Source organism: Haemaphysalis longicornis, unplaced genomic scaffold, assembly GCF_048455015.1.
Source record: "Haemaphysalis longicornis isolate Haplotype H1 unplaced genomic scaffold, Haemaphysalis longicornis Haplotype H1 scaffold_8, whole genome shotgun sequence".
In the NCBI taxonomy this organism is placed as follows: domain Eukaryota; kingdom Metazoa; phylum Arthropoda; class Arachnida; order Ixodida; family Ixodidae; genus Haemaphysalis; species Haemaphysalis longicornis.
This window is the reverse complement of record NW_027526445.1, coordinates 83,772,913-83,793,082: the sequence shown is the minus strand read 5'-3', so window position 1 is coordinate 83,793,082 and position 20,170 is coordinate 83,772,913. Positions and strand designations below refer to the sequence as shown.

Here is a 20,170-nt window from a genome sequence, read left to right as displayed (position 1 = left end):
TAGATTTATGTATATATATGTGTATATATATACACATATATATATATAAATATATATATACATATATATATAAATATATGTATACCTATATATATATAAATATATATATATATATATGATCATCATCATCACCAGCCTATCTACGCCCACTGCAGGGCAAAGGCCTCTCTCATTATTCTCCAATTACCTCGGTCCTGTGCCAACTGTGACCAATGTATCCCCGCAAACTTCTTGATCTCATCTGCCCATCTAACTTTCAGCCACCCCCTGCAACCCTTGCCTTCTCTAGGGATCCACTCTGTTGCCCTTAATGACCAGCGGTTATCTTGCCTTTGCATTACATGCCCTGCCCACGTCCATTTCTGCTTCTTATTTCTACTAATATGTCTTTAACACCAGTTTGCTCCCTGACCCACTCCGCTCTCTTCTTGTCCCTTTATGTTACACCTATCATTTTCCGCTCCATTGCCCGCTGAGTCGTTCTCAATTTAAGTTGAACCCTCTTAGTGAGCCTCCAAGTTTCTGCACCGTAAGTGAGTACCGGTACGATGCAGCTGTCATACACTTTCTTCTTCAGCGAAAATGGTAGGCTGCTATTCACTATTTGAGAATTCCTCCATATGCACCCCACCCCATTCTCATCCTTCTAATTATCTCTGCCTCATGGTTGGGATCGGGGGTCACAACTTGGCCTAAGTAGATATATTCGCTTACCACTTCCACTGCCTCGCCACCTATCTCAAACTGCTGCGCTGTCCCGAGGTTATTGGTCATTATTTTGTTTTCTGCATATTATTTTCAGGCCCACGGTTCCACTCCGTTCACCCAGTGCGGAGAGCATGCTTTGCAATTCGTCCCCCGAGTTACTTACAACGCAACGTTATCAGCAAATCTGAGGTTACTGAGGTATTCTCCATTAACCCTTACTTCCACCTGTTCAAATCCAACGTTCTGAATACTTCTTGTAAGCATGCTGTGAATAACATTGGAGAGATTGTGTCTCCTTGTCTGACACCCTTCCTTATAGGTATTTTATTGCTCTCCCTATGGAGGATGATGGTAGCTGTAGACCCATTGTAGATATCCTCTAGTATTCTTGCATAATGCTCATCTACCCCTGTTTCCATAATGCCTGAATGACTGCTAGGAATTCGACCGTGCCAAATGCTTTCTCATAATCTATGAAGGCTATATACAGCGGTTCAGTATACTCAGCGCACTTCTCTATCACCTCATTGACCATGGGAATATGGTACATTGTTGAATAACCTTTACGGAACCCTGCTTGTGCTTTAGGTTGACTGAAATTAATTGTTGCAGAGATTCGGTTAGCGATTACCTTGGAAAATATCTTGTAGACGACTGACAGTAAGCTGATCGGCCTGTAATTTTTGAAGTCCTTCATGTCGCCTTTCTTATGGATTAGGATGATTTTCGCATTCTTCCAAGATTGCGGTACCATTGCGGTCATTAGGCATTGCGTATACAGGTGTGCCAGTTTTTCAAGTACAATTTCTCCGCCATCCTTCAAGAGGTCTGCTGTTATCTGATCCTCACCAGGTGCTTTGCCTCCTTTCATTTCTTTCAAAGCCTTCCTTACTTCTTCGGTCGTTACTGGTGGGATGTCTATCTCCTCTTAACTACTGTCTCGTTCGCCATTATCCTGTATGTCCCGGCTACTGTAAGGATCCCTATAGAACTCCTCGGCCACTGTGACTATTTTATCCCTATTTGTGATGACATTGCCTTGCTTATCTTTAAGTGCATACATCTGATTTTTCCCCACGCCAAGACGTCTCTTCACTGCTTTCACGCTGCCTCCGTTCTTCACAGCGTATTCGATCCTCTCCAAATTATACTTCCGTATGTCAGCTGTCTTACGCTTATTGATTAGCTTCAAGAGCTCGGCTAGTTCTATTCTGTCGGCTGCGGTAGACATTCTCATGGTTTGCCGTTTCCTGATTAGATCTTTCCCCTCTCCTGTGAGGGTTTACCAGTATCTTGTCTAGCAATAGTGCCCCCGACTTCTACTGCACACTCCGTGATAATGCGTTTAAGGTTGTCGCTGGCTTCCTGTGTCGTAAGTTCGGCTTCCTCGTTAAGGGCGGAATATTGGTTCTGCAGCGCGATCCTGAATTCTTCTACTTTACGTCTTACTGTTACCTCATTTATCGGCTTCTTTCGTAGTAGCAGGTTGCGGTCCCTCCTCAAATCTAGCCTAATTCAAGATCTTACCATACGGTGGTCACTACACCTTTCCCTTCCGAGCACTTCGACATCCTGCACGACGCCAGGGTTATCGCATAATATGAAGTCTATTTCATTTTTGTGCTCCCCATTCGGGCTCCTCCAGGTCCACTTCCGACTCTCTCGTTTACAGAATAAGGTATTCATTATGGGTAGGTTATTCCGTTCTGCAAACTCATCTAGTAGGTCCCCCCAGCTATTTCTACAGCCCAGACCATGGTTCCCAACTGCCTTATCTCCAGTCTGATTCTTGCCTACTTTAGCATTGAGGTCCCCCATAACTACGGTATACTGTGTTTTTACTTTAGCTATTGCCGATTCCACGTCTTCATAGAAGCGTTCCACTGCTTGGTCGTCGTGGCTGGATGTGAGCGCGTAGCCCTGCACCACCTTGAGCTTGTACCTCTTATTGAGCCTAATTACAAGACCTGCTGCCCTTTCGTTAATGCTATAGTATTCGTCTATGCTGCCAGCTATGATTTTATTGACTAGAAATCCCACTCCAAGTTCTCTTCTGTCCTCTACACCACGGTAACATAGGACGTGTCCATTTTTCAGCACCGTGAAGGCTTCGTCTGCCCTCCTAGCCTCGCTAAGCCCTATTACATCCCATTTAATGCCCTCTAATTCCTCGAACACCTCGAGACTTGCTTCGCTAGATAAGGTTCGCGCGTTAAACGTTGCCAGGTTCAAATTCCATTGGCGGCCTGTCCGGATCCAGGGATTCTTAGCACCCTCTGCTGCGTCACAGGTCTGACCGCCGCCGTTTTCAGTTGCTTCGCAGCCGCTGGGGACTGAGGGCCGAGGGTTAATTGGCGTATTCATGGGAGGTTGTTGCCGTTACTACACCAGGGTGGCCAATCCGGCTCTGGTGATGGAGCGCATTACCGGCAATGGTCGCCGGGGTCAGGCCGCACCCCAAGCCCCTTTGTGCCATTCCATCAATACGGGGATTTTTTTTCTATTCCGGTGGGAATTGTCCGGCACCGGGATTCGAACCATGGTCCTTTTGCACGCGAGGCGGGTGTTCTACCTCTACGCCATCGCTGCAACATATGTATAAGTATATATATATATATACATATATATACATATATTTATATATTTATATATACATTTGTATACACATATATAATGTACGGAGGATTTATTAAGCTCACGAAGTCTGGTCTGTCGTGTTGACCCGACACCAAAACCGAGAAAAAGCTTCTTCGTTCCGAGCGGTCGCCATGCGGCTGCCGTGTATTAGTGCCACTTGACTGCGATGATGATGCTCGTGTTTCAGCGCGTACCCTGTCAAGGAGGGTGGAGAGTGCTGCCTACACTCCGGTTGCTAATTCGTGAATGGCTCTGGTGACGGACGTCTATACAATTGCCCCGGGGAAGAAGAGCCATCCTGGCGATCACGGAGTCGAAATTGGGAGAGAGTCAACGTAAGGTTTGAGGCGCTGGACGTGTACTATATCCCGGCCGCGGTGTCGCTGGTCGGACGATATGGCAACAGGCTCAGCAATATTATTGACTGGAGAGGTGCGTTTGACGACACGGTAGGGACCATCCTATCGCGAAAGGATCTTTTTGCTCAAGCCAGGAGCAGTCGCTGGAACCCACCACCAAACAAAAGATTCGGATGAGAAGCTTGGTGCAGAGGTATTTTTGTCATACTGTGTCTATTGTCGATGTGGGTCTTCATTGGCTAGTGAATGCGCTATTTGGCGGCATTCTTCGGCGTGTTTGGCGACGTATGGGCGGGGCATGCACTCGGAGTCATCAGGGCTATAAGTATTGTGTTTAGCGTACAAGAGGGCTGGCGTCCATACAAAATGAAAAACGGAGAGAAGCCAGTCCTGGCTTGCGTGGCTGTCTTCTACGCGTATGTTACAAATGGAAGGATGATGTCCCATCTTGAGTAACAAAGGCCATTTTTGCACGATCAGCCTCCTCCAGGGGGCCTCCCAATAACCTGAGCGTAAGTCAATTGAAGAAATGAAGACAATCGAGGGCGCCATCAATTCGGGCAAAGGATATACGTCCATCCGGGTTATCTTGTTGAGCCATCGGTAATCGACGCAAAACCGAATAGAACTGTCCTTCTTCTTGGCAAGCACTAGCGGTGACGGGCATTGACTTGAGGATGGTCAAAATTACACCCCGCTGGAGCATGTCCTCGCCTTTTTTGTGAATTACGCACCGTTAAGTGGGAGAAACCCGGTAGGAACGTTGTCGTAAGGGTGCGAGACTACCGGTATTGATGGTGTGTTCAACAGTGGTGGTAAGCCCCAGACCAGTGTGGACCGAATAAAATTACGTCCGAAATCGGCGAAGCTGTGCAAATACTTTGTCTCGTTCTGACGACGAAATCTTGTCATAAACAGCGCGAAGAAAGACATCTGCAGACGGTGGGGGTGCCGCAACTGCAGGAGTGCTAATTCTCCTGACGACAATGGTTGTTAAGTTGTCCAGGAAATCCACAGCGGCAACAGAAGGGTCGGTCTCGATGTGGCCGACGCACTCTACACGTTACAAGGTGCAGGTACACGAGGCGTACTTAGAAAGGGAAGTGTAGCTTGGCCGTTACGGATTGGAAGAAGGGGGAAAGGAAGCCAATGATTTCGTCGTCGGTAAAACCGGCTAGAAGGCGTAAAGAGTACTGTCACATTGGACAGAGATGGAAAGGATAAAGCAGCAAGGACTGCGGACTGAGAAGAAATGCTAACGTCTTCCAGGAGGACTAATTTTGCGGGAGAAGTCGTGGGCGATACATCAGCGGTCGGATCCATTAACAGGAAGAGCTCTACTTCGGCACGGCCATAGTCGATTACAGTTCCATGCTGGGAAAGGAAGTCCCACTCCAGTATGACATCACGGGAGCAGGAAGGCAGGCCAACAAACTGAATAACGTACATGATGTCTCGAATAACGACACGAGCAGTGCACACGCCAAGTGAATCTATTGGATGAGCCGCAGCTGTCCTTAATAAGAACCCAAGGTGCGGCATCGTGACCTTCTTCAAGCGGCGGCATACTTTGGCGTCCATGACAGAAACTGCGGCTCCAGTATCGACAAGGGCTAAGATTTCGGCGCCATCTATCGCAACACTAATGACGTTTGCAGGAGAAGGAGGAGGTCTTGGGCACATCTACGACGATGCAGTTCTTGCCTCCGGAACTGTGGCGCCTAGTTTTCCATTTCCATTGGTGCAGGACGACGACTCATGAAAGACAGCGAGCGTCGTCGCGGAGACGAAGTCGCCGGCTGGCGAAGTCATGGCTTTCAGGGGGCATAGACGTCAATGGCGAATAAGCGGTGCCCTTTTGAATGAGTTGCGATGGGGCCTAGGCGTAAGCCGAGGGAGGGTTGCGTCCAGGTGTCATACTGCGGCGGCAATTGCGGGCCACATTGCCGGCAGCCCTGCAGGCAAAGCAAATCCGACGTTTGTACAGCGTCCTCCAAGGGTTACTGAGTATAAGACCAGTCCATACTGGGGGACGTAGTGGTAGGCGGGGCGGAAGAACGACGGGGCTCCGATGTATGTATCTGGCCGCGACGTAAGCGCATGGTCGTCGTTGGACAGAGTCAACAAAGGTCGGTGGAGCGGCAATCGGCTTGCCGGGTATGGAATCGACAAAAGCCAGAGTTGTGATGACTGGTGCTGTCGGCGTAGTGTCTGCATAGGGCATGGGGGCGACAACAGGAGTTGACTGCAGTGCAGCTCCGGAACAATATTTCCGCTCCGGGACGTTAGGGATTACAGACAACTGACGAGCCACTTCCTCGCGCACAAACTGCTCGATTCGGTGAAACAAGGTACTGTCGCTGTCATAAGCAGCCAAGGTAGACATCAAGTGATCTTGTGCGACGGGTCGCCGAGTTAGAGCCCGCTCCCTGTGCAGCTCGTCGAAACTCTGGCAAATGGTAACGACCTTTCCCACAGTTTGGGTTACTTTCGCCGGGAGCGTTTGGAAGGCATCGTGTTCGATGCCTTTCAGGATATGTTTGATCTTGTCCGTTTCGGGCATGGCGCTATCATCCAATTTCTGTGCACGGCGCTAAGTTTACATCCAATTTTGTGCACGTTCACGCAAGCGCAGCTCAGACCGGAATTTTCGCACACCGGAGCGGCGAAGTACCGTTTTGCAGTCGGCTTTAATTTCTGGCCCGTTTCAAGTCACGCTACGTTGTTTTGGAACCATTGCTCCGTGTCCCCAGCCAAAGAAAATTCTAGGTTATTGAGCTTGAGGCGGTTGTCCGAATGGTTAGGAGTTCTCACCCCTTCAAACACAGTAAGCCAGTCGTCGACGTCTTGCTCATAAATGCCGTTGTACTTTGGAGGGTCCCGGTCACGGATCGCACCAGAGCAGACGATGGGCGCTGGAGTAGGTGGGGTGTTATCATCGCGAGGCATTGTAGGAGGGTGAAGTGTCCGATTGCAGAGCTCCAGGGTAAGGGAAGGAGCATCCCAGCACCTCCACCAAAAACCTGTAAGGATGATTTTTTCGTCAACCAAAGGACTGGGTGACCACGAAGTTAGCTCACGAAGGCCGCTCTGTCGTGCTGACCGGAAGCAAAAGCGACAAGGAGCTTCTTCTTCTTTCCAAGCGTTCCCGACGTGGCTTCAGTGTATTGTTGCCGCTTGGGTGTGATGACGATGCTCGTGTTTCTGCACGTACCCTCTCAAGGCGGGTGGACAGTGCTGCCTATACTGTGGTTCCTCTTTCGTCACTGGCGCTGCAGACGAATATTCTTACGGTATGTATATATATATATATAATTAAATATATATATATATATATATATATATATATTCCAATGGTGTTTAATTCGATCAGTTGTCCAAGCGAGAGGCGAGGAAGAGCAGTCTCTTCAAAAAACGGCGAAGCCAGAGATAACCTTGCAAGACGCACAGACAGGCACTGATGATGACTGCTGCAGGTCCGCAGCACATACCCGCGCGTAGATTGGCCATGGTTCTGCACATACCGTTCCCTGCTCCAATTGTTCATTACAATCACCCCCCACCGAAGAAGGAGCCATCCTGGTGACTTACGGCGAGTCCAGGACGAGAGGGTCGTAGTATCGCTTTAAGCGGCTGACATGAACGGTTTCGCGACCACGACAGCGGATATCGGCTGACGGAGTTAACGGTTCAACCACGTAGTTTACAGGTGATGGAGAACTGATGACACGGTAAGGGCCGTGGTATTTGCAAAGCAGCTTCGTAGAAAGACCTGGCGTGGTAGATGGTATCCATAGCCAAACTAGATCACCAGCATGAAAAGTGGGCGAGGAGTGGCTCTGGTCATGATGCTGCTTCTGACCACCCTGGTCATTTGCCGTGAACGAACGGGCAAGCTGTCGGCATTCCTCGGCATGATGCCTCACTTCGGAAAGATGGCGGCGTTCGGAAGCGTCAGGGCTGTATGGTAGGATAGTGTCCATGGTACAAGAAGGTTCGCGGCCGTTAAGTAAAAAGAAAGGTGAAAAACGGGTTGTGCTCTGTACCGCCGTGTTGTATGCATACGTCACAAAGGGGAGTACCATGTCCCAGTTCGAATGGTCTTAAGCGATGTACATCGCAAGCATGTCCCCCAACGTACGGTTGAACCTTTCGGCGAGCCCGTTCGTTTGCGGATGATATGCGGTCGTGGTGCGATGCACAATGTTGCATTCGGTCAGAAGCGCTTTAACAGCCTCAGAAAAGAATACCCACCCCCGGTCACTGAGCAGTTCCCGGGGTGCACCGTGGCGTAGGACAAGGGAACGGAGGATAAATCCCCCGACGTCGCGCGCAGCGGCCGCGGGCAACGCGGCTGTTTCAGCGTAGCGCGTGAGGTGATCTACAGCCACGATGATCCAGCGATTGCCAGAAGGGGTGTGTGGTAAAGGGCCGTAGAGGTGGATACCGACTCGCTCGAATGGACGAACGGGGCACGGCAAGGGCTGCAGCGTGCCAGCTGGCTTCGGAGCAGGTGTCTTGCGTTGTTGACACTCGAGGCATGCGCGAACGTACTTGCGCATGAAGGCGTACATTCCCCTCCAGTAATACCTGTGGCGCAGCCTAGTATAAGTCTTCAGGACTCCTGCATGGGCGTTCTGCGGATCCGCATGGTGGGCGAAACACACCTCTTTTCGTAAGCTCCGTGGCACCACTAGCAACCACTTCCGACCGTCTGACATGTAGTTCCGGCGGTAGAGGAGGTTGTCTCGAATAGAGAATTGGGCAGCTTGGCGACGGATGGACCTAGACGGAATTCGTTTTGAAGCTGCCGACAAGAAGTCAACGATTGCAGCAATCCATGGATTGCTGCAAGGCCATGTCTGTGAGGGTCAGCGATGACAATAGGGGAGCCGTTGTGTCAATGCATGCAGCATCAACAGGCACAGAGGAGCGCGAGAGTGCGTCGGCATCAGAATGCTTGCGTCCAGACCGATAGATAACACGAATGTCATATTCTTGTAAGCGGAGGGCCCAACGGGCCAGTCGTCCCGTGGGATCCTTTAGGGACGACAACCGACACAGGGCGTGATGGTCGGTGACAACGTCAAAGGGCCGGCCGTAAAGGTAGGGGCGAAACTTTGTAAGGGCCCAAATTATCGCCAGGCATTCTTTTTCAGTAACGCTGTAGTTGCGCTCAGCCTTGGTGAGAGTTCTGCTCGCATACGCAACGGCATTTTCGTCGCAGTCGGGCTTGCGCTGAACGAGCACGGCACCGATACCAACACCACTGGCGTCCGTGTGCACTGCAGTAGGAGCGCTGGGATCGTAGTGGCGGAGAATAGGGGGTCAGGTTAGTAGACGTCGCAGGGATGTGAAGGCGTCGTCACACTCAGAAGACCACGCGGATAGAGTGGTGTCGCCGTTGAGCAGCCGCGTGAGTGGGGCGACGATGGAAGCAAAATTGCGAACGAAGCGCCGGAACTAAGAGCATAGCCCTATGAAGCTGCGGAGGGTCTTCATTGAATTAGGCTTGGGGAAGTTGGCAACGGCACGCAGTTTTTCGGGATAGGGTGACACGCCGTCTTTCGAAACAACGTGGCCCAGGATGGTTAGTTTACGTGCACCAAAACGACACTTCTTGAGATTAAGCTGTAGTCCAGCTGCAGTGAGACAGCTCAGTACTTGGTGCAAACGAGCAAGATGTGTTTCGAAGTCAGGAGAGAACACAACGACATCATCTAAGTAGCAGAGGCAGATATGCCATTTGAGGCCGCGCAAGATGTTGTCCATCATTCTCTCAAAGGTGGCTGGCGCGTTGCATAGCCCAAAGGGCATGACGTTGAATTCGAAAAGCCCATCGGGGGTTACAAACGCCGTTTTGAGCCGGTCACACTCAGCCACCGGCACCTGCCAGTAGCCGGAGCGCAAGTCCAGGGAGGAAAAGAATTCGGCACCGTGAAGACAATCGAGAGCGTCATCGATCCGCGGTAAGGGATAAACGTCTTTACGGGTAATCTTGTTAAGGCGTCGATAGTCGACACAGAACCTTAGGGACCCATCTTTTTTTGTAACCAGAACTACTGGCGACGACCAGGGGCTTTGTGACGGACGAATGACGTCGCGTTGCAGCATGTCTTCGACGTGTTCATTAATGATCCCGCGTTCTGACGCCGACACTCTGTAAGGTCGCTGCCTCAAAGGTGCGTGCGTCCCAGTGTCGATATGGTGGACCACCGTTGACGTTCTACCCAAGGGAGCTTGTTGACAGTCAAATGAAGAACGGAACGCGTGCAAAAAGTTCAGTAGCTGGTTGCGCTGGGTAGGATCCAAAGCGGTGTCGAGAGACTTGGTGAACACGTCGTCGGATAGAAGCTGGTCGGTGAGACGGGATGACGTCAGGGCGGTTAGCGGCAGGGTAGGCGCGGCATTGCAAATGTCGAAGCTGAGAATGGAGGAAATAGGTTCAATTTGGCCAATCGACTCGCTGCGAAGCAGACTGACAGGGTTTTCTGTGAGGTTGGTAATAAACATCGTGGTGTGTTCAGCACGCAGCGTAAGGACGGCGAACGGAACAAATAAATGCTTTCGGCGAACAAAAAGGTCGGATGGCGTAAATCGAACAGGGCCATCCGGCAGGGTACCACAAGAAAGAGCCACTAACACTGAACTTCGCGGCGGAATATCGACGTCTTCGGAAAGTATAGGTTTTGTGTCACCGGAGACGTCACACTGTGGAAAAAGTTCCAGTTCAGCTCGGGCACAGTCGGTACAAGCGTGATGACATGAGAGAACATCCCAGCCAAGGATGACATCATGGGAGCACGAAGATAAGACAACAAATTAAATGGGATAGCAGGTGCCTTGAATACTCACTCGAGCAGTACATGCTGCTATCGGGGACACGTGTGCTGCACTTGCAGTCCGAAGCGAAAGTCCAGAAAGCGGCGTCATTACTTTTTTCAGCGAGCGGCAGAGTGTAGCACTTATAACAGATATGGTGGCACCGGTGTCGACTAGAGCGAGGGCAGGGACTCCTTCAACAACTACATCTATAACGTTCGGTGGATAGGCACGAGGACTTTGAATTTTCGCGGAGTACGCAGTTCGTGCCTCTGGAACTGCGGGTATTAGTTTCCCACTTCCGGAGGAGCAGGCAGACGGTGCATAGGTGACAGGGAGCGGCGGCGGGGAGAAGGTGATCGGCGACTGGTGAACGTCGGCTGGTCGGTCTCATATGACGTTGGGGAAGGCCTCGAGGATACGCGATGCTGAACGTGCCTAGGCGTGTATCCTGGAGTGTTGAGAACCTCAGGATGCGGCACCACACGGCGGCAGTAACGGGCGACATGTCCGGCGTATGCACAAGAGTAGCATATGGGGCGATTGTCCGGCGTGCGCCACGGATTGTATTGCTGCGCGACCACTTGCACTGGACGTCGAAACTGGGAGACTTGCTGATAGCTGGACGGCACAGTCACTGGGATGGTTGGTTCGAACGAATGGGTAAACGGTCGGGGTGGCTGTGTGACACACTCAGCATACGTCAGGGGACCGGTTAATGCAGCCGGTGAAGCTAGGGGAAGAGCAACAGTAGCTACCTGGGGAACAGTAAGGGGAGCAGGAGCTGCTACCACTTGGCGATTAGTTGGCAGGGCCTCGGTGACCTGTTCCCGGATGGTGCGCTGAAGAGACGAAGGAAGGCATGAAGCCGGTGCCTCCGTCCGCTGGCGTGGCTCTTGAACGAACGGCACAATCGATAGTTGGCGTCCTTTATCTTCGTCTTTTATCTTAGTCCTTTATCTTCGTCTCAAGTGAAGAGTGCTCGGAAGTGAAAGTCAAAGCGGAGAGTTCTGCATTTGTCCCCAGAGATCGCCGGACCAGCACTCTTTGCCTGCGCAGCTCATCAAAGCTTTGGCAGAGGCTCACGACCTCCGTCACGGTCTTCGGGTCCTTCGCAAGCAACACAGTGAACGCATCATCATCGATGCCTTTTAAAATATGCTTCACCCTATCTGCTTCAGACATGGCCTTGTCGACGCGCCTGCACAGATCTACAACTTCTTCGATGTAGCTGATGAAATTCTCCCCCTGCGTGTGAGCTCTTCCGCGAAGGCGTTGTTCTGCTTGTAGTCTGCGTACGACCGGGCTGCCAAATGCTTGAAGGAAACGGGTCTTAAAATCGCCCCATATTTTGAAGTCACGTGCGTTGTTCAAAAACCACGTCTGAGCCAATTGCGTGAGATAGAACTCGACGTTGCTTAACTTGGCGGGATCATCCCACTTGTTGTGAGCACTCACCCGCTCGTATGTCGAGAGCCAATCCTCAGCATCGTGATCGCCCTCGCCATTGAAGAATGGGGGATCGCGCTGACGGATGGAACCAGCGCAGACGATCTGTGGCATCGCTGGGGCTTGTTGATCAACAGCGTCAACGGGGGTAGTGGGCATTGGGAGCCTGCGGCTTCGAAGCTCCAGGATTCGTGCTGGTTGACGTTGAAACCGCACCTCCACCACTTCCAGTGGTGTTTAATTCGATCAGTTGTCCAAGCGAGAGGCGAGGAAGAGCAGTCTCTTCAAAAAACGGCGAAGCCAGAGATAACCTTGCAAGACGCACAGACAGGCACTGATGATGACTGCTGCAGGTCCGCAGCACATACCCGCGTGTAGATTGGCCATGGTTCTGCACATACCGTTCCCTGCTCCAATTGTTCATTACATATATATATATATATATATATATATATATATATATATATATATATATACCTACATACGGGTGTGTGCATCAAATATTTCATTTCATGCCATTTATTTAGCCCTAATTCGTAGTGAAGAACATAAGCGGGGCTTGGACAACGTGCAAATCGCGTACAATAACACAATAAACAAAAGAATAATAAACACAAAAAAACTATACATGAGAAGACGAAGAATAAAAAAGTACGCAGATTCAGGGAAAAGTATGAATGCATGCGGAAGTGCTCAGAAGGGTGAGGTGTAGTGACCACCGTACCGTAAGATCTCGAATTAGGCTAGATTTGAAGAGGGACCGCAACAAACTAGTACGAAAAAAGCCGATCGATGGGCTAATGGTAAGGCGGAAAGTTGAAGAATTTAGGATTGCGTTGCAGAACCGATATTCAGATCTAACCAGCTTACAACACAGAAAGGCAGCGACATTACAGGCATTGTAACGAAGGGTGAACTAAAATTCGGAGGTACAATTGCTAGACAGAATACTAATAAACGTTCCCAGGAGATGAATAATTGAATTACAAAACAAAAAAGCATGGCAATGTCCACCCCAGCTGACAGAATAGAAGTAATGGAGCTTTCGAAGTTAACCAATAAGCATAAGACATCTGACTTGCGGAAGTATAATATGGAGAAGACAAACCATGCTTCAAACAACGGAGGCAGCTTAAAAGCACCGAATAGGAGTGTAGGCATGCTGAAAAATCACGTGTATGCACTGAAAGGCAATCAAGGCGAGGTCGTCACAAATATATTACTATATGATGGGGATAAAATAGTTGTAGTAAGCCAGGAGTTCTTGAGAGGCCTGTACAGTAGCCGCCGAAATTCCGAATATTACCATGCGGGGAAGTATTTCATCGGAGATAGACATCCCATCAGTAACGGGAGAAATAGTTAAGCAAATTTTGAAAGAAATGCAAGGGGCAAATAAACTGGCGAGGATCAGATATAATGGACCTCTTCAAGGGTGGCTGGCAAATTGTACTACAAAAACAGGAACACCTGTATGCGAAATGCCTAATGACGACCAGTGTACCACATTCTTGAAAAAACGCGAACACCATCGTAATTTATAAGAAAGGTGAACTAAACGGCTTTCAAAATTACACCCTGATCAGCTAACGGTTCTTCGTCTACAAGATCCTTACGAATGTAATCGTAACACAATTTCCTTCACTTTAAATTCCAGTCAACCTAATGAACAAGCACAGTATCGTAAAAGTTATTCAACATTGAACCACATTCGCACGATCAATGAGGTGATACAGGAGTGCGGGACGTATACTCAACCTCTATATATAGCATTCATAGATTATGAGAAAACATGTTACTTCGTCGAAACCTAAGCCATCATTCAGGCATTGCAGAATAAGGGTGTAGACGACCAATACGTGGGAATACTACAGGATATATACAATTTGTACACGGCAACCATTGTCCTGTATAAGGAGAGCAGTAAAATAACTATAAGAAAATGCGTCACACAAGGAGACAGAATCTCTCCAATCTTATTCACAGCATGTTTACAAGAGGTATTGAGAACATTAGATTTGGATAAGGTAAGCTGAAGTGTTAATGGAGGATACCTCATTAACCTCAGATTTCCTGATGACATTGCCTTGCTAAGTAACTCGGGGGACGAAGTGCAAGGCATGATTACCACATTATACAAGCAGGGTAGAATAGTGGGCCTGAAAATTAACACACAGGAAACTAAATTGCTTCTTAATATCCTCGGGAGAGCACAACAGTTTGAAATAGTTGGCGAGGCAGTGCATGTGGTAAGCGAATGTATCTACTTAGGCCAAGTTGTGGCTGCGGATCCCAACCATGAGGCAGAGATAAGCAGAAGGATAAGGATGGAGTGGAGTGCATTCGGCAGGCATTCCAACATAAGGAATGATAGCCTACCATTATTCCTGAAAAAGAAAGTGTACGACCGCGGCCTCTTACCAGTTCTCACCGACGAGGCAGAAACTTGGAGGCTCAGTAAGAAGGTTCTACTGAAATTGGGTACGACTCAGCGAGCAATGGAGCGGAAGATGATAGGTCTGACATTGAGGGACAAGAAGAAAGCGGAGTGGGTTACGGAAAAACGCGTGTTAAGGATATATTAGTAGAAATTAAGCAGAAGTAATGGGTGTGGGCAGCGCATATAATGTGAAGTCAAATTAACCGTTTGTCATTAAGGGTAAAAGAATGGATCCCTAGAGAAGGCAAGCATAGAAGGTGGTGGCAAAAAGTTGGATGGGCAGATGACATCAAGAAGTTTGCGGGGAAAATTGGTCGCAGTTAGCAAAAGGCCGCGATAAATGGAGATCTATGGGGAAGTCCTTTGCCCTGCAGTGGTCTTAGAGACGATGGTTGTGGTGTTGGTGATGATGATGATGGTAACCACATGCGCATAAAGAGAAGACTTGGCTGAGACAAATACGCAAGACACGAACATTGTTAAGTGGATGCATGTTCCCCGGGAGCTGTGCATGCGGATACGCGCTAGGAAAACTGTGGGCCTTTCGTGTTATACGAATGGCTGTGCAGTCCGACGGTGGGGGTCACTGTCCTCCCGTCGCGGGTTTCAATCTGGCTGAGGCCCTTTTACAGCAACATTGACCATGCGTTTTACCCACACCGGAAGCCGGCGGCTGCGGCGACGTCTTCCCGCTGTCCCTCCCGTTAGCATGAGGACAGGGAACTGCACCAGGTCTCGGTGCCAACAATGACATAAGTAGGCGACGACGCGCTGAGTGCCCCTTTTATTAGTCAGCTAATATGAAAAATTGACCATGTCGAGTGGTGGCTCGTTTCACTAATCCCATCGCCGGTGGCCAGAGTATTAATGAGGGGCTATAAAAAAACCGTTCGGTTGTTACGCATTCCATCTCATGTTAACGTCTTCTGTAGTAGTGATTTTGGAATACGCGAGAGTGGTTAGGCTAAAAGATAGCAATTATTTTGGCACGAAAAACGTTCCGGCCAGCGCGCAATACTATGTATTCCGGTAATGCCTTCGATAGGGTTATTGCGTGACGAAAGCAGGAGCTATTCATAGATGACTGGGGACTCATGATTCGGGCAGTAGGAGGGCTCTGGTTCAACTGTGTCGAAGTTCGTATTGTTGTTACTAGCAGCGCGTTCCGTTGTAGGGGGTATAAAAGAACGTGTGTCGAAGGCACAGGCGGGAAAGTATTCAGCGGACACAAGACTTGGAAGACCGAGAGAATGCTTGAGTGAAGTTATACTGACATGATTATAATACCGAGTCGTGATAAAGCGAGGGTCGTGCTTTTAGATGAAATTTGAGTTATCGGAAAGATATGTTGGCGAAGGCTGCCTAATGGATGAAGCGCGCTCAAGTTACGATTTCACGAATAGCAAATATCTTTGTTTTTGTTTTCTTTTTCTTCGAAGCAATTATGAGATTTCGGTGGAAATATCTGAGTGTGCGTGATTCCTCGGAGTAAATGGTTTCGATGTGGGTCACCTAAAACAATGAAGACGTGAAGGGCACATCGAAATATTTGTATTATTCATGGAATCTATTGGAGTGGCGTTGATATTGCAGGCATAGTACGCGACCGAATGTTTACGGAGAATAATCACAGTTTGCATTTAGAATGGCTAAGTAGAATAGGGTATTTTTCCCACCACTAGGAAATAAGGTCCAGATCTTCTTGAGGGACCATTGTATCAGCGGGCCGCTGATAGGATTGTATACGTCAGAGTCCTCAGGAAAAATGTTTAATTTAGATGTTGTGTTTTTATGCAAGACATTTACGTTGATTAAGAACCAGAAGGGGGATAGGCTGCCCCCTGAGGGACACAAGACTTTACAGTGCTTAGATTCTGTGTTATTGGGTGTTATACTGCATGTGACCTGTTAAGAAGTCTTTCTAATGGTGGACAGACTAATCAACAGAACATTTTGCCGTACCCAAAACCTTCAAAGAATCTAGAAATATCGCACGTGCTTGAATGTTTTATCCGTATACGGAAGGATGTCATGAGGGAAGTCAGCCAGCTGATTCTCGAATGAGAATGATTTTTGGAAACCCAGTTGATGAGCAGGAAATAGGTTAATCTATTCGACATGACATGAGTGTGGATGTTTGCTGGATGTACAGATTGTAGAAATTGAAGGGTAATTGAATGATATTGTACGAATACCTTATTTAAACAAAGGGGCAATTTTACCTATTGTACAATCGTCTGGAACAATTTCAGATTGCGCTAAAAGCAAATGTAAAACGTGACTTTAATACAATATGGTCATTTTAGTTGTTTGCTCTGATCGCATAGCATAAGGTTAGAAGTTCGGTGAGGGGAAATTTGAATAGCTCAAATTTCGCTAGGGCAAGAGTCAGGCAAGTAGGTGAAGATTCTATTGACATAACCTAGACAGACTTTGCAAAAATATTCATTTTATGTTGACGTGACTTCGCGCTACGTATTGTGGTCGGGGCCAGTAATTTGAGTATGTTGCGCTTCAAATTGTTATTAAGAATGCGGCCGAATTAGCCTGAATAGGACTTCAGAATGCTTATGTGTTCGGAATAAAAATTAATTTGGTGTTGGCTAGTCCCAGAAAGTATTGTTTGACACATTATGTGTATCGCTCCAAAGAGGCCGGGTTGTTTGCCTGCTTTGCAGATCTGTAACGGCGCTTTTCCCTATTTACACATATTTAAATGATTTTTGAAACCAGTAGTTGTTGCTATTCGACTTGACGAGCACAGTAGGTATATATGACATCATTATGTTGCCCTAATGTTCCTTAAACGTTGTTAAATACTATTGAAATCAATGGATAAATACGATATCCGGAGCTTGAAAGTTTTTCTTGTTTAACAGTAATAAATTCTTTTTGAAGGCGACCTTATCGTTAGAGGTAACTTGATGACAACGTGCATGAGTGTATGGTCGCTGAGACAAGGGATCATTGTTTTAAATTTTGCGTCATTTGGGGCGGATGTTGTCGTAGATCGAGTGTGTTGCCACTGTGTAGGCCATGTTATGAATTGGTGCAAGTTTATGTCAAGAACAACGTCGAGGGACTGTTTCCGTTTACTGAAATTGGAAGCAATCGGTGAAGACAGAAATGTCTTGAAGATGTAAGGGTACTTGAGGTCACCAAATAGGAAAAGCGGAGAATTCGGGCACTTGCGTTTAGCATGTGTATGATGAAGCCAAAGCAAATTGTATAACGAGCAATTACGGCTTTGCGGCTGCTAGCAATCGGCGAAGACTGCTTTTACGGTGGTACCTTAGAATAGAATCATTTATCAAATCTAGGAGAGTGTCATGAAATATGAGAGAAGACTGTAATTTTGACGACAAAACGAAGATGCCACCCTCAGCAATTGTTACAGTTATGACCGCATAACGTGAAATCACACATGCTGGGAAATGTTTCACTATATTGGATCTCTTGGTGCAGCCACGTTTCAGTTAACACTGCTACGTCGGCCGAGATATCCCCAATAAAGCTTTCAGGGAAGTCAGGCTTAGGAATTTTCCTAAGTATGTTAGTCAAAGTAGTATCGAGGTTTATGGACGGGAAGGTACAATTGCGAAGGGGCAGTGCTTAAGCAGTCATGCACACGGTCAATTAGAAATATGTAGTGGAATTCCAGGGCAAACTTCGTCCTGTTTCCGGCGGCGAGATCTAGCATTGCTTTCAAAGACGCTGTCCGAGGATTGGTCCGAGGCACTTTATGCGCAAGTGCAGCAACTTACCGAGTCTACACGTGAATGGATACTTTTGAGGGGAAATAAACGTGAGCAGCTTTGATCTTGCAAACAGGGTGTAAGAAACGAACCTTTTATTGTGTAAAAAATCGTATCCTTCCGTTTTTTCCCACTGGCGAGTATGTTTTCTGAACTTTTAAAGTTGTAAAGCTTTCCAACAAAAGCACGCTTCCTGTCTTCGGAATATGTAACAATGCGATGCGCTCGCTCGCTTTTGGTGGCATCAAATTGCACACCAAACTGGCTTGAAATAAACGCAATCACTTTCTCCTGTGTTTCATTACATGTTTCTCTCGCGCAGACATCGGAACCACGACAAGGGGGGTGATTCCAGAGCACATGATTGCACGTGTCGATGCTTGCTACCTTTAGGGCGGTAACAGTGCCCGTTTTAGGGGAAATGCTCGGTTCATGTGGCAATGATTCTAGCATATTCAGCCATATGTCCAGGCAAGCTATGAGCAATTCGTGAGTGGCCGAAGTTACCTTAATTTGTGCTAACATTTTGTCTTTTCGGATAGTTGCTAAATCATTTTCAATGTCTCAAATGGCGTAATGAGTGACTGGATATCGGGTTTAGGTGGGCCCAGGTTGTGCTCAGCGTCAGGCGACAGCCACAGCAACAACTCTAATAACGCCTCAAGGCTGATCGCGTCAAGACACATGCACAACAGGCTGCACCACTGGAAGCCGTATGGGCAGGGCACCATATTTAGACCACGGTTGCTGCTACGTATTTGTTTACAACAGTTGACATAACTAACCTGTAATGAAAGAAGTGATTTCGTTGTTTTCTCGTAGATTGTTTTGGCCCCACGCTTCAGGCATCGTCATCTAGTATAAATACTGGGAGTTCAGGTTACACTTGTAGCCTGAGCGCACAGTAATACACTTCTACGGGATTACACTTGTAAACCACCGACCATAGTGGATATTAGGAAGCTTAGACACTTCGAAGATAAGTGTTTGCACAATTGCAATACACCTACACAAGCTCAGAGTAAAAAGTTCAGACACGCCTAAGAAAGGCTTGGCATTAGGTACGCTGATTGAGTTCGTGCTGCCTGCTAGATATAGTGCCTGACTTTGTGACTATTCAACAACATTATCGGAATTGCTTTTCAAATGGCGTAAATGGGAGACCGCAATTATATTTTGCTGCTACAGAAGCTTTGTTGTGATGCCCTTGCTATAGGACGAAACCTGAAAGACATACTTAAGATATGCCAACCGGAGAGATGGTACTGCAACAAGCCTGATTCCCATTGCTACCTTTATTACAATTATTCTACAAACTGTAGGGATCTACTAAACAACTCTATACGGAATGCTTTTAACAGCTGCGAGAACTGCATGAAATGCTGCAATATATGTAAGTATATAGAGGTCTGGAGATGTCCATTATAAAGTAATACTTACCTTTTTATCTTGTTTGCGTAGTGCACAGTGCGAATCAAACGGCATTTCTGTATTAAAACTGATGCTTGCCTATAATCCAAACAATGTGTACCGGCCGAAACAATTTTTCACTTTTGTATCTATCCATATCTCCACTACACAACGAGGTAGAATATAAAAAAAGTTTGTGGCATTGCACAATATTCATGGTGACTTGGACCTACAAACAAGGTCGGCATTTGTAGTCCACTCTGCTTTAGAGAATAGAATGTGCAAAAATCAGACACTTGGCTTTTTTTAGGGTGTAACAAAATTCAGCATTCAATGAAAATCTATGATGGGTTTGATGTAGCTCTGGGATATCAACATAGCACAAACATCAACTGCAAATGGACACGTCCTCAATTATTTTTTCTTCGACAGCGCTGTACAAACTTTCCTGTTTGCCCCGTCTCTAGGAGCGTATAGTCACATATCGGATCTCTAGTCCCTTTGTCTAACAAAAAAAATCCTCACGCAGCGAATCGCTCGCAACCTATCTAGGCTGTCGAAAAAAAGGGCCGCCGTCTAATTTCACCAAG

At 47.7% G+C, this 20,170-nt stretch overlaps 1 long non-coding RNA gene across 1 annotated transcript in view; it reads left to right on the top strand.

Moving 5' to 3' along the window:
* LOC144149368 (uncharacterized) overlaps positions 1-19,557 on the top strand; it is a 45,470-nt gene extending 25,913 nt beyond the window's left edge. The window contains exon 3 of the long non-coding RNA XR_013318284.1: positions 19,387-19,557. This is a non-coding gene — a long non-coding RNA (uncharacterized LOC144149368). The remainder of the gene's footprint in view (positions 1-19,386) is intronic.
* The last annotated feature ends 613 nt before the right edge of the window (positions 19,558-20,170 follow it).